The sequence below is a fragment of the Martes martes genome, assembly GCF_963455335.1.
Source record: "Martes martes genome assembly, chromosome: 7".
Taxonomy (NCBI): domain Eukaryota; kingdom Metazoa; phylum Chordata; class Mammalia; order Carnivora; family Mustelidae; genus Martes; species Martes martes.
Window position 1 is genome coordinate 127,575,412 of NC_137894.1, and position 15,524 is coordinate 127,590,935.

The 15,524-nt window shown below is 40.2% G+C and overlaps 1 protein-coding gene and 1 pseudogene across 2 annotated transcripts in view; both read left to right on the forward strand.

Annotated features, from left to right (window-relative positions):
* The window catches only part of SPTLC2 (serine palmitoyltransferase long chain base subunit 2), a 108,044-nt gene that overhangs the window by 74,646 nt on the left and 17,874 nt on the right, over positions 1–15,524 (forward strand). The gene's annotated exons all lie outside the window — the stretch shown is intronic.
* Positions 6,373–14,296, forward strand: LOC308346053 (ubiquitin carboxyl-terminal hydrolase isozyme L5-like; annotated as a pseudogene). Its single transcript has 2 exons — positions 6,373–7,352; positions 14,202–14,296. The product of its transcript is annotated as a ubiquitin carboxyl-terminal hydrolase isozyme L5-like (transcript).

Sequence of the window (15,524 nt, forward strand, 5' to 3'; positions counted from 1 at the left end):
GGATAGTAGAAGAAACAGTGGAATTGCCAGAAACCTGCCATCATTACAGGAGATTCAGGAGGAGAAGCAGTCTCCTCTGTACCTGTCTGAACGTACATCTCCATAGCATTATGCTGGAACACATGTGCTTGCAGATCCCTCACCCTCCTGAAAGGGGTCATGTTATAACCAGATCATGCAGTCTCTATACCTAGAATTCTCGCATTTCTAAGCTTAAAACAGTAATTGAAATGAAAATAGGCCATGATAAGGTGTTGCTTGGGAAAAGTTACTTTTGACAGATGAATGTGCTGCTTTGGTTGAATTTTTTGTTCTTCTGTATATATAAAGTGTTTGCAAACAGACCTTCTTAGTTAATTTTTGCTTATTTGTGGATTTTGCATGTTTCATATATTTTTGGTTTTGCAAATAGATTATGGCACATTTGTCATCCTGATCCACCTGTGCAACTACACATGTGTATCATTTCCTCTAAATATTGTTAGGGGATATGATGTTAGTCTTTTCCCGTCTTGGCAGAACTGCCCTTTGTGGACTTATGCCAAAATTAAATGTTAGCAGTATGGGGCTTCTGGGTGGCTCAGTCATTAAGCATCTGTCTTCGGCTTAGGTCATGATCCCAGAGCCCTCGGATCAAGTCCCACATCCGGCTTCCTGCTCAGCAGGAAGCCTGCTTCTCCCTCTCCCACTCCCTCTGCTTGTGTTCCCTTTCTAGGTGTGTCTCTCTGTCAAATACATAAGTAAAATCTTTTAAAAAATAAATAAATAAAAATGTTAGCAATAAGGTATGTCTGCTTTTGATAGTAAAATATATCTCAGGAGCAGCTGGATGGCTCAGTCAGTTAAGTGTCTGCCTTCCGCTGAGGTCATGATCTCGGGGTGCTGGGATCGAGCTCCATGTGGAGCTTCCTCCTCAGTGGGGGTTCTGCTTCTCCCGCTGTCCCTCTCCATTCCTCATGGCTCCCACACTCTCTCTTCCTCTCTCTCTGTCAAATAAATAAATAAAAATCTTTAAAAATTAAAAAATACATAAATTTCAAATTCAGATGGAGACTTTCTTGGTTATCTGAGCACCATTACTGCTGTACCTCACTCTTCCCCCATCTGCACAGTTAATTGAGAATATGTTGTCAAATTTATTTTATTAACAGATAAAGAGCTGTGTCTGTTACATTTTTATCCTTATTAGTCTTTTTAAGGCATATTATTCCTTTAATTGGTATCTGATCTTTCACACATCCGGATAGAACTTCTTAATCCTTTTTTTATCTGGTTTTGGCTTTTTTTTTTCCCCCAATTAGTTTAAGGCACAATAAGATTTCATTCACTCAGCAATCACTTTTTGACTACTTACCATGTGCCAGCCATGAAGAATGACATAGTATCTTCAAAAACTTCTTAAGGCAAAGCATTCAGTTTTTTGAATTCTCAAAATAAGCGACATTTTCCTAGCATTTCTTAATACCTCCTAACACCTTCTGTGTTTTATTTTATTAATTTTTATTCTACCCCTTTTGGCATCTGATTAGGTTTTAGAGTTAGAAGAGTCATTTGGCTTTCTTCTTTTTCTCTCTCTCTCTTTTTTTTTTTTTTCTTTTTTTGCTCAAGATCTCTAGTACCTCCTTAGAAGACAAAGTATATATACTCATCTATTTCCTGGCTTTTTTTCAATTTGAAGAAAGAAGAATAAGTCCTTAAAATATTGTTATAAGTAAAATAATAGAAATAGTAAATTGTTACATATATAAACAAAGTAATAGAAACAGTGAGTTTTTAAACACCATGTATGAGGCATTTTATTAAGCACTTTGCCTGTATTATTTCACTTAATCCTTAAAACAAGCTTACAAAGTAGGTGAAATCATCATCGTCATTATCAATTCCATTTTGCAGATGAGGAAACTGGGCTCAGAGAGGTTAAGTGACCTAGCCACAACTTTACAGCTAGTTGACGATGGAGCCAGAACATAAACCCAGATAGTCTGATTTCAGAAGCGTCCAGACTAAAGCTCAGGAGTGAAATTTAGGAAGAAACAGTGAAGTTATTATTTCCTGTCTTTCTCAGATCTGTTTTTACTGCTTTGATGTCTTACTTCAAAAATGGCTCTCTGATGGTTTCAGGTTTTTTTTTTTTTTTAAGATTTTTATTTATTTATTTGTCAGAGAGAGTGAGCACAGGCAGACAGAGAGGCAGGCAGAGGCAGAGGGAGAAGCAGGCTCCCTGCTGAGCAAGGAGCCCGATGTGGGACTCGATCCCAGGACCCTGGGATCATGACCTGAGCCGAAGGCAGCCGCCTAACCAACTAAGCCACCCAGGCGTCCCTCGTTTCAGGTTTTAAAACGTCAGCACAAGCAACTCTGTATGCATGTTTCAGACTAGGGGAGAGAATGTATTTAGCCCTGGTAGAAACCAGGTCCCATCCCTGTTATGGTGAGGAGTGGTTTTCAAAAATAAGGGCCTCTGCTTGCCATCTTAAATACTCCAATTACATAGGTAATTGGCCTCATCTGGATGGCAATTAATGGGTGATATGATGGCAGATATCAGGGAACACTGGTTAAAACTAGCTTTGGGGGGCGCCTGGGTGGCTCAGTGGGCTAAAGCCTCTGCCTTCAGCTCGGGTCATGATCCCGGGGTCCTGGGATCGAGCCCCGCGTCGGGCTCTCTGCCCAGCGGGGAGCCTGCTTCCCATCTCTCTCTCTCTGCCTGCCTCTCTGCCTACTTGTGATTTCTGTCTGTCAAATCCATAAATAAAATCTTAAAAAAAAAAAAACTAGCTTTGGAAAGTCAGTAGTGTATGGTAGAGGATGTAATATATGAGGTGTAGTTATAAATTATAAACTAATATGTGTCATATGTGTTTAAATGTTGGTAATATCAGCTGTGTCCTGTGTTATATGTTAAAAGTGTGATAAGAGATTAGAAAGTGGAGGACTAGAAACAGTGAGGGAAAGCAAGAGGATCCTTTATTTCATCTTTGAAAGCTAAGCTAGAGGGTCAGATCATGTAATGTGGGAGATGTAAATGGCACAATTTTAAGGGAAAAAATACATGAATGGAGGGAAATGATAATAGTGAACATGTTATTGTGTTTACTATATACTGAGCACTGCTCTAAGTTTGTAAATAAATTCTCAGAACAAGTATTAGACAAAGTTCTCCTTCCTTTATAAAATGAAGCAGCAGAGAGGTTAAGTTGCTTACCCAAAGTCACAGAGTTACAAGTGATGGAGCCAGAATTTGAACCTGGATGTCAAGGTTCAAATGTCAGAATGCTTTTGTATATGAGATATTTCATTATTATTTGCCTTAGTGTAGTTGAATATAGGTAATTCAGCTGTAAATCCAAATTAATTTGAACACATAAAAGGGTTTCCATTTTCTCAGACCACCTTGAATGTTTGTATATTTTGGGGGGACGTGCTGGGGAGAAAACTGTATTTGCCCTCAGAGTTTGCAGTTTGTTTTGAGGTCAGGAGACCACACACGAAATGTGTAAGAACAGAAACAGAAACTTATAAAAAGAACAAATTAATGACATACAGAGTAGAGACATGTCTTAAAAGGTGCCAGAAAATTTTCCATAACCTAATTTTTTTTTTTACTTCTGTCCATCTATCTATCTATCTATCTTTCTTTCTTTTTTAAAAGATTTTATTTATTTATTTGACAGAGATCACAAGTAGGCACAGAGGCAGGCAGAGAGGGGAGGGGAAGCAGGTTCCCCGCTGAGTAGAGAGCCCCATGCAGGGCTCAGTCCCATGACCCTGAGATCATGACCTGAGCCGAAGGCCGAGGCTTAACCCACTGAGCCACCCAGGCGCCCCTGTCTGTCATCTTTCATAGTGCTCTTGGTTCCTTTGAAGTTTTTCAAGCTTAGAAATACACAAAATATTGGTAGAAAATAACAAAACAAAATGGAAATGAAAAACAAATTGCTCATATTTACTGATTTGTATGATTTTCATCTAAAATGCAGAAAAATTGTCCAGGAATTTTTGTTAGTAGAGCTGTGTATTTACCACCAAGCTAATAGTGGAGAAGGACTTAGGGTTTTAAGAGGTGTGGACTTTTTTCAGAATTTATCCCTTAAGTCTTTTGTTTACATAGAAAGAAGTGAGTTTGGGATAAATTATATTACATTCTTCAAAAACAAAAAAAGTATTGTTTATACCTGACATAGGCTGGAAGATTGGGATGAAGTGGGAATGATTGACTGCTGGTGTGTGCTGGTTTCTTTGGGGGGGGCAATAAAAATGTTCTAAAATTAATGATTATGATGGTTGCATAAGTCTGTAAATATACTAAAAACATTGAATTGCATGTTTTAAATGGGTGAACTGTATAGAATGTGAATTATATCTCATTAGAAGAAACTCGACCTCTAGTGAGTGAACATTGTGGTAAAATATATGTAACATAAAATTTTTAACATTTTAGCTAATTTGGGGTCTACAGTTCACTGGCATTAAGTACATTTTACAGCGTTGTGCAGCCGTTACGACTGTCCATTTCCAGAATCTCCTCATCATTCCAAACAGTAATTAAGTATGCCAATCCAGGTTTAGAAGTAGTAGGCTTGACCTACTTAATTTTAAACCTTTAGACTTTAAAAATACTTGATCCCTCCAAATCAAGTTTTGTTTCTCTAAAGTTTTTAGGCTTTTCCATTTGTTTGCCCTCAGACATGCTTTTTCTTTTGTGTTCCCTCAAATAGTGGCATCACTATTTATGAAGTTGTCCAAATAAGAAATCACTGTTATATTTTCTTTGCTTCTACATTCCATATATTTAATCACCAGGGCCTTTAGATTGTGCCTCCTTAATATCTTTGAACCTGTCTGCTACTCTGTATCCCCACTGTTATTGGCTTAACTTAGACTTCTATTTTCACATGGATTTACTAGTCATAGAAGGATCAAGAAAAAATTATTTGGAAGAATTAAGATAAATAAACAATGCTGAAAATTAGGAATAGGAGACCTCCATGCAGAGAGTTCAGTGTACTGTGATGACTCTTGGATACATTTCCTGAATACTCTAGTCCATATTGTTCTTTCTATCCAAGATTCACTCATTTGTTAAATATTTATTATGTATCGTCTATGCACTTTAATGATTTGTAACGTTTCTGTCTACCCTCAAAATATATCCCCCATCTGCTTTTCATACCTGTTGCTGTCACCCTAGTCCGAGCCACTGTCCTCTCCCATGACCTCTCTGCTTCTGTCCTCACCTCTCTTTAAATGCAACACTCAGGGTGATCCTGGGGAAACAACAGAGAGCTTATCAATCTTCTGTTTAAGAATTCTCCCAGGGACTCTCCTGCTTCTCAAAGTCAGAGTCAGAGTCAGAGCCTTTCTTACAGTGAAGACTGTGAATCCCCTGTTATCTGGCCCCTTGTGGATCTTCTGTATCATACACCCCCTTGACTGGCTCAGTTCCAACCTGCTGGTTCACTCTGCCCTAGGAAATGGCTGATGTTCTTCTGCTTCCGGGCCGTGCACTTTGTGGAGATCGTGTTCGGCTCCCCCAGGTCATTCCTCACACACCACCTGCGTGGGATATTTATTTTTTTCTTGTCCATTTCCCACATCAGAATGTACGCCCCCTGCAGGCAGTTTTGTCTCTTTTGTTCCAAACAGTGTGTCCAGGGCCTGGATGTCTGGCACACACTGGTGGATACTCAGGATCCGTTTGTTTCATGTGTGTTTGCCTAGCACATGATACATTCTTCCCTTTCTCTGTAGTCTTCCTAGTGAGATTTTTGTCTTTGGTGTAAAGACTATGATGCTACTTCTCTGTCTCCTGTATTTCTACCAAATAGACACTAAAATAAATGAAATTTTTATCCTTTATTTTTATGTTCTAGATTTGTTTTTTTAACAGTTTTGTATCTTAAAGTTAGATAAGGTTTCAAAAAAATGTTAGTAGTCTCCAAATTCAGCTTCTTTAGGTGTTTACTTCTCTTTCTTTCTGCCTTTCTTTCTTTCTTTCCTTTTTTTCTTTTAAATATTTTATTTATTTATTTGACAGAGGCCCAGTGAGAGGGAACACAAGCAGGGGGAGTGGGAGAGGAAGAAGCAAGCTTCCCACTGAGCAAGGAGCCCGACCCGGGGCTCTATCCCAGAACCCTGGGGTCGTGACCTGAGCCAAAGGTAGACGCTCATCGACTGAGCCACTCAGGAACCCCCTTTTATTTCTTTAAGAAATCCTGAAGCAGGCTATAGGGGGAGCAGGCAGGATGACGAGGGGCTAAATAAGGAGCTCAGTGGCAGGTTTGCTGAGATCACTGAGATCACTGACCTGTGGCCATTAGTGGGAGGTGGACAGAGCCTGAGGTAGCAGCCAGGGCATTTGTGGCCTGGGCCATGACAGGCAGTACTAGGGAGTGGTGCCTCATGAAAAGGGACCCTAGGGTCTTCACAGAACTCACTAAAGAATTTTGGTTGCCAAAGAGCCCAAGTAGAAGAATTAAGGAGTTTAGAGCCTGAGAATTTTGAAGAGTTAAAGCCAGTTGATGGGTTAATTTTTCTTTTCAAGTGGCAGCCAGGAGAAGAACCAGCAGGCTCTGTAGTTCAGGACTCCAGACCTGACACGATGTATTTGCCAAGCAGGCAATTAATGATGCTTGTGCTACTCAAGCCATAGTAAGTGTGTTATTGAACTACCCATCAAGGTGGTTAGGAGAGACATTTTCAGAGTTTCAAGAATTTTCACAAAGTTTTGATGCAGCTATGAAAGGTTTGGCACTCAGCAGTTCAGATGTGATTCGACACGTACACAACAGTTTTGCCAGACAGCAGATGTCTGAATTTGGTGCAGAGACATCAGCAAAAGAAGATGCTTTTCACTTTGTCAGTTATCTTCCTGTAAATGGAAGATTGCATTAATTAGGTGGATGAAGAGAAGGACCGATTGGTTTCGGTACGTGCCTCAAGATGACTGGATCAGTGCAGTGAGGCTAGTCACAGAAAAAAGGATACAAAAGTACGGCAAAGGTGAAATTCGATTTAACTTAATGGGCATTGTATCTGATAGAAAAATGAAGAGAAGATAGCAGAGTTACAAAGACAATTTGCTGAGGAACCAATGGATACAGATCAGGATAATAATATAACTGCTGTTCAGTCAGAGGTTCCCAAAAACCAGATGCTTATTGAAGAAGAAATACAGAAACTAAGAAGATTTGAAAATATCAAAAGGAAGTATAATTATCTGCCTTTCATTATGGAATCATTAAAGACTGTAGCAGAACACCAGCAGTTAATACCACTAGTAGATAAGGCAAAAGAGGACCAGAATGCAAAGAAAGCACAGGAAACCAAACGAAGAAGATGCTTTGGGATGTGTACACATTTCTGCTTCTGCACTTACTTAATGGAAACCGTTAAGTATAAAGAACTTTGCGGGGCACCTGGATGGCTCAGTCGGTTTAGTGTCTGCCTTTGGCTCAAGTCAAGATTGCAGGGTCCTGGGATCGAGTCCTGTGTCGGGCTCCTTGCTCAGCAGGGAGCCTGCTTCTGCTTCTGCTTGCTGTTCTCCCTGTTCACGCTCGCTTTCTTGCTCACTCTCTCTGACAAATAAATAAAACCTTAAAACAAAAACAAAAACAACTGGATCTCTTGTTTCTCCTCATCATTAATGAAAAAAAATCTATATTTGCCTTTGATATCTAAACACTTTGAGGATTTTGAAACTGAGTTTTGTCTTGAGAAAGTATGGTTTTAATGCAGCTCATTTGAAAAAGACAAAGTTTATAGTGATTTTTTGCTGCAGCCAGTAGAAAAAGTAATAAACACCCCAATTTTATTTTAGCAGACCTTTTTTTTTTTTTTTAAGATTTTATTTATTTATTTGACAGAGAGAGAGATCACAAGTAAGCAGAGAGGCAGGCAGAGAGAGAGGGGGAAACAGGCTCCCCGTTGAGCAGAGAGCCTGATGCGGGGCTCAATCCCAGGACCCTGAGATCATGACCTGAGCTAAAGGCAGAGGCTTAACCCACTGAGCCACCCAGGTGCCCCGATTTTAGCAGACTTTAAAAAATCCACACACAGCTACTGTATATTCACAGTTTTAACTCTTGGTGAACTTAATATAAATTGGTCATTTTCTCAAATCTGAGCACTTTTCTTTTAATTGACGATACTGAATTTGATGAAATAGTTCATCATTTATATGGAGTAGTAATATGGTGTGGGGAACAAACTTACGTGTTTTATTGAGACTTTTATAGATGTACATATGTTTTAAAAATAAGGATCAGTTTTAATGCAGATTCAACATTCATTTGTTTTCCTTTAGGCTCCTGAAAACCCCAGAGACTTCAGAATATTTTTTATTACTGTTGGTTATCAAATCTAAATGTTCAGTTGCCAACCCAGTTCCTCTTTCTTGGAAGAAGTAAGTTATTTTTAGAACTCTGATTTCCTGATTAAGTAGAGTCAGGAATCCCAGCAATTCTCCCCTTTAAAGGATATGCTTGCACATGTAAGGAATGTTCTGTTTACCTAGGGTTTATTTAGTTCAGGAATATCTTAGGTCTTGGGACAAGTCCAGCCTTCCCTTAACTGTCTGCATCTGCTCCCTCTGGTCAGCTTTACCCATTTTTTTTTTTAAAGATTTTATTTATTCATTTGACAGAGAGAGAGATCACAAGCAAGCAGAGAGGCAGGCAGAAAGAGAGGGAGGAAGCAGGCTCCTCGTGAGCAGAGAGCCCAACGCAGGACCCGATTCTAGGACCCTAAGATCATGACCCGAGCTGAAGGCAGTGGCCCAACCCACTGAGCCATCCAGGCGCCCCAGCTTTACCCATTTTTAAAATCAAAGTCAAACCCTCCACTTTCCAAAAGAACCCATCCTTCTCTTCTAATTTATCAAAAGCATTAGTCCTAAGAAATTAATATTTTGCCAACATTACCATATTTCATGGTCAGGTTTTCAGATTTGAGTCTTTCTTAGAAAACACAGCCTCAAGAGACCCTGTTTTTCTGTGAATTGATAATATTACGCTCACCCAGAGATGTTTAAGCTTTTTTAATCCCGAATTCACCTCTCTGGCAAACGCTTGTTCCTACTGCATTCCTAAGTAGCATCATTTTAACTTGTTCTCTGCTGAGTATTTCTGTGCCCCATCACATGCTGATAATTCCAATTATAATGCCCCGTAGCTCTTCTAAAGGCATTCGTCCAGTAGGCAGTGGAGACCAGACTTGTTAGCAGTACTTTGTGCCAGCCTTTCCTTAGTTTTTCCCTTTTGCAAAATATGTAGAAGGAAAACCCAGTACTAAAATATCTAGGGAAAAATGACTTTGTGAGAATGAAAGCAGATGCACAGGTGGAAAATAAATATTTTTATGGCTAGTATTGTCTGATTTGTGCCTTCATTCATATGATTTTTTAAAAAGAGAAAGGAAGGGCCAGCCCCTTTATGCTTTCATTTCCTGCCTCTGGGCAAGGGCTTTAACTCCGTAAGTACTGTTTTCATAACACTTCCCCTGTCTTAGAAATTTCTGGAACACCCAGCACCAAAAATTTCAATATTTTTCCAGGTTTGTCTTAAATAACAAAGGCTGGCAGGAGAATGCCTGAGACCACCCCGTAATATCTAGATAATTCTGTGTGTGTGTGTGTGTGTGTGTGTGTGTGTGTGTGTGTGTTTTAAGTAAAAGGGTGATTTTTTTTAAGCGTGATTATTATATAGTAGTTGGATATTTTTAAGATATAAATTGAGTTATCAGAAATTTAATCTCATTCCAGTTTTTTAACTTCCTTTGATTTTCCAAGTATTTAAATGCTTATTTTTACTTTATTTAAGTGTTAACATTCCTATAATAACATGCACAAATCTTAGGCATACAGTTCAATGAATACACACCTGTCTAACCACCACTCAGATCATGAGATTAGAACATTTCCAGTTTCCCAGAAGGCTATCTTGTGCCTCTTTCCAGTCTCCATTCCTCCTTGCTAAAGATAATTTTGACACTCTTTTGACTTCTATCACTGTATATTAGTTTTGCCTATTCTTGAACTTAATATAAATGGAATCATCCTTGCAATATGTATTATCACTCTTTTGAATCTGGTGTATATTATTCATCATTATGTCTTCTGAGATTTATGTGCACATTTGGGTGGAAAAATACGGTTCATTTGCATTGCTACCTAGTATCAAACAATAAATATTGTTAGAATATATTACTAGGTATTCATTCTGCTAATGGACATTTTTAGTCGTTTCCTGATTTGGGCTGTTATTAAGAGTGGCTGTCTTGTATATGTCTTATGGCACACAATTCTGTTCTGTGTTTGTACCTAGGAATGGAATTGCCAGGTCATAGAATAGACATATGCTTACATTCAGCATATATTGCCATTTTTACAAAGTCTCATTCACAGTTTCACTAGTAACATCTTGAGCGTTCCATAGTCTTGTCAACACTCAGTATAACCTTTCCAACACATTTTAATGTATTTAAAAACACATTTCTGGGAGGATTAGAGAGGGAAGAAACATTATTTATTCTTACTCAGATTAGGAGCTGTATCATTTTATCTTAAATGTGTTTATTCACTACTTGTTTTGCCTTGCCTTGTCAATCCAGCTCAATATTTTGACAAAATTTACTGCATTCTACCCAAGAAAAAAAATGTACAAAAAAAGCAGAAAGAAGACCTAACCAAATGGAAAGGTATCTGTGCTCATGAGTCGCAGGACTTAGTATTGTTAAGATGACAGTACTTCCGGGGCGCCTAGGTGGCTCAGTGGGTTAAAGCCTCTGCCTTTGGCTCAGGTCACGATCCCAGGGTCCTGGGGTCGAGCGCCGCATCGGGCTTTCTGCTCAGTGGGGAGCCTGCTTCCCCTCCCCCACTCTCTCTCTCTTCCTGCCTCTCCACCTACTTGTGATCTCTCTCTCTTTCTCTGTGTCAAATAAATAAATAAAATCTTTAAAAAAAAATGACAGTACTTCCTAAGTTGATCTATAGATTCAACAATATCCCTTTCAAAATCCCAACTGCTCTTTTTGTAGAAATTGGCAAGCAAATCCTAGTATTCATGTGGAAATGCAAGAGATCTATAATAGTCAAACTGGAAAACGAACAAAATTAGAGGAGTCTCATGTCCCAAAGCTATAGTGTCAAGATACTGTCGTATTGGCATAAGTATAAATACAAAGACCGAGAAATACACTGAGAGTATAGGGGTACCAGGATGGCTCAGTCATTTGAGTGGCTGACTCTTGATTTCGGCTCAGGTCATGATCTCAGGATGTTGGGATCCAACCCTGTGTTGGGCACTGCATCTAGCGGGGAGTCTGCTTCAGGATTCTTTCTCTCCCTCTGCCCCTTCTCCTGCTTGCTCTTTCTCTCTCTCTAAAATAAATAAATCTTAAAATACACACACACACACACACACATACACACATACACCTGAGAGTCCAGAAGTAAACTTACTAATTTCTGATTAGTTGGTATTCAACAAGACAGCCCAATGGGGAAAGAACAGTCTCTTTTAATGAATGATTCTGAGACAACTGTATATCCACATGGGAAAAATTAAGTTGGGGGCGCCTGGGTGGCTCTGTTGGTTGAGTGACTGCCTTCAGCTCGGGTCATGATCCCGGAGTCCTGGGATTGAGTCCCTCATTGGGCTCCCAGCTCCACGGGGAGTCTGCTTCTCCCTCTGACCTTCTCCCCTCTCATGCTCTCTCTCACTCTCTCTCTCAAATGAATAAAATAAAATCTTAAAAAAAAAAAAATTAAGTTGGACCCCTGTCTCCCACCATATACAAAAATAACTAGATGGGTACCTGGGTGGCTCAGTGGGTTAAACCTCTGCTTTCAGCTCAGGTCATGATCTCAGGGTCCTGGGATCAAGCCCCGCATCGGGCTCTCTGCTCGGCAGGGAGCCTGCTTCCCCCCCTCTCTCTGCCTGCCTCTTTGCCTACTTGTGATCTCTCTGTCAATAAATAAATAAAATATTTTTAAAAAATAAAAATAACTAGGGGCGCCTGGGTGGCGTGTTAAGTGTCTGCCTTAGGCTCTGGTCATGATCCCAGAGTTCTGGGATCGAGCCCCACATCTGGCTCCCTGCTCAGTGGGAAGCCTGCTTCTCCCCGCCCTACTCCCCCTGCTGCTTGTGTTCCCTCTTTTGCTCTGTCTCTCTCTGTCAAATAAATTTTTTTTTAATCTTAAAAAAAAAAAAAACATCTAAATGGATCAAGGGCCTAAATGTAAGAGCTAAATTTACAGAATTCTTTGAAGAAAACGTAGATGCAAAACCTCATGACTGTGGGAGTAGTCAGGGATTTCTTTCTTTCTTTTTTTTTTTTTTTCGTTTTTTTTTTTTTAAGACTTATTTATTTTTGAGAAGGAGAGTGTGTGCATCCAGGGGAGGGCAGAGGAGGAGGGGAAGAAAGTCTTAGGCAGACTCCTCGCTGAGTGCAGAGCCGCACTTGGGTCTCAATCTCATGACCCTGACATCAGTCGGGTGCTCGACCAGCTGCACCATCACGGCACCCGGGCAGTGATTTCTTAGTTAAAACACCCAAAAGAACAAGCAAGCAAGAAAAATAAATTGTCCTTCATCAAAGCTTTTGTTCTTTGAAAGACACCTCATCCAGAAAGTGAAAATACAGCCCTCAGAATGGGAGGAATTTTGTAAATCATGTCTGATAAGAAAGAACTTTTACAACTCAAACTAAACAACACAATTAAAATGACCCAAGTAAAAAATGGGCAAAGAATTCAAATAGGTATTTCTCCAAAGAAGATACACAAATGCAAAAAGTGCGAAAGTGCAAAAAAAGTGCAAAAAAAGAGAAGGTATTCAAACCTGTTAGACATTAGACATATGCCAGTGAAAACCACAGCAAACCACTTTGCACACACTAGTGTGGCTAAAATAAAAAAGACAGACAGTAACATTGTTAGTGAGGATCCAAGAAATCAGAAAGCTCCCATGTTACTGGTTGGAAATGTTAAGTTGCCCAACCACTTTGGAAAACTAATATTTTTATTTCCAGTTCCTCACAAAGCAGACACCATAGAATTAGCATATTATCCAGAAATTCTCTTCCTAGATATATTCCCAACCAAACCAAAAGCCCATGTCCACACAATAGCTTGTATGTGAATGTTTATAAGCAGCATTTTTCACGATAACCAAAAAGTGAAAACAGCCCAGTGTGCATCAGCTGATGAGTGGATGAACAAACTGCGGTATGTCCATGCACAGACAGTGAAAAAAGAACGGAGTACGGTTGCACACTACAACATGGATGAACCTGGAGACCATCATGTTAAGTGGAAGGAAGAAGACATGATAGGCCACATATTATATTTTTCCATTTCTATGAGACATCCAGGGAAGGCAAATTCATAGAGACAAGAAGTAGGTTGATGAGAGAGGAAATGCGGACAGACTGCTAACGTGGATGGAGTTTCAGGGCGGGGGATGAATTATATACTAGTGATGGTAGCACAACTTTGTGACTATACTAAACACCTCTGAATTGTACATTGTAAAGGTGTGCATTTTACAGACTGCGAATTATATTTCAATAGAAGGAGGAGAAAAACTAAAGAGAGTAATGAGGGAATACAATGATGATATAAGCTGTAATAATTTGGAACAGTCAATTAATGGAATAGAATTACAATTCCAGAAAGGTAAGGAAAGGCCCTACCTAACCATACAGTATTACCTTTTAATACACTGTTAATCGGTTAGCTCATACTGGGTTTTCCCATGTGTGATTTATACTTTAAATATACCAGATTTCCCCACATGTATATCTTCCTCTAGATAGTTGGTAATTGACTCTAAGGGAGGTAAAAACATGCGCAAGATCTATATACAGCTAATGCATCTCCCACTTAAGTTTTAAGGCTAAAGAGAAAAGAAACCTATGCTCCCTGTGAAGAAATAACTTTAGGGCCAATAGTAGTTCTCAACTAACCAAGAACTGTGCTGCCTTCCTAAGACACTTGGGAAACGTCTAGGGGCTTGTTTGGTTGTCACAGACTGGGCTGTGAGGAAGTAGTATTGGCATTGATCACCAAGGGGTCAGTGATTCTAAATGCTTTTCAGGACACTGGACAGCCTTGACCAAGAATTGTTAATGTCACTAGCAGTCTTACTAAGAAATACTGGCAATGGTTGACTGAAATTTTCCAAGATCCCCCTCTTTGAAAGGTGGAACAATATTAGAAATCCTAGGATGGAAATTTGGAAGTGTTACCAGTCAGGAGAACCAGTTCCAAACTCAGATCCGGCTCCTCACCACATGAAGATCGATGCTGGAGAGACAGGTGATGATGGGAAAGGAAAGGTTGCTTTATTCAGGAAGTCGTCGGCAACCTGGGAAGATGGTAGACTAACATCTCAAAGACCATCTTCTCCATCCAGGGCAAGGCCGAGTGTTTTAAAAGGGAAGGCACGGGAAAGGGGAGGGGGGCTGCATGCAGGAGAAGCCGGTGTCCGGGCAGCTACTCCTGAGTGGACATGAGCCTGATGCCTGCTGGCATCCTGGCAGCTGTTTTCAAATGGAGTCAGGCCTTATCTTCTGGGAAGGTTGAGTCCTTCATGCCTCAAAGCCAGTGGTCTACAAAGCTCAGAGAAAGTAAGTCAGATCTGCTACAGGTCAAGGGACTTAGGTCAGGAAGCAAAGAATGCATAAGCTTGAAGCAATTCAACCCTTCAGACCAGCTGGAGTGCTGTTGTGAAGGAGGATACAGGATGAACGGAAGTCTCTGGGCACCACCTCTTTCCCTAGGAGCAGATGGACGGGGCCCAAGAATCCAGGAGCCAAGTGGCCTCAGGGGCAGGCACTCTCAGTGACATCAATTAAACAGTTACTCGGTTCTCCTTTTTCGTTCCTGTTAACTACGATTCCCGATTCCTGTATAAGACCTGCTTAATACAGAAGCTAGAGTGGATCAGTGAGCAGTGGTTAAGGACACAGTCTTAGAAACTAGAGGAACCAGTGGGGGCGCCAGGGTGGCTCCATCAGTTAAGCCTCGGACTCTTGGTTTCAGCTCAGGCCGTGATCTTGGTCAAGAAATGGAGCCCTGTGTCTGGCTCGGCGCTCAGCAGAGACCGCCTAAGTTTTTCTCTCCCTCTCCCTCTGCTCTTCCCTACCTCTCTAAAATAAATAAATAAATCTTTAAAGAAAGAAAAGAAAAGAAAAAAAAAACTGGAAGAACCAGGGAGTTCAAATCTTGGTTCACCCATTGGATGAACCAGGTGTTGGTTTGTTTCCTCAGCCGCGGAATAACTCTTGAACCTGCCGGTTTCTAAAAGGGGAAGGAGGGCAACCCTCCTAAGTCTCCTCTTCCTCTCAGAAGTTACTGATGTAGGAAAGATGCTGTGGCTTAAGTATTGAGCATGAAAGGAATTTTGATTCTCAGCTCAGGTCTACTGGTCTCTTTTGAAAGTGTCATTGTGATTTTGCATCTGACATCTTCTACCATGCAAATAATTGACGGTTCTCAAAACTGCTGTCATAACAATAGTTAA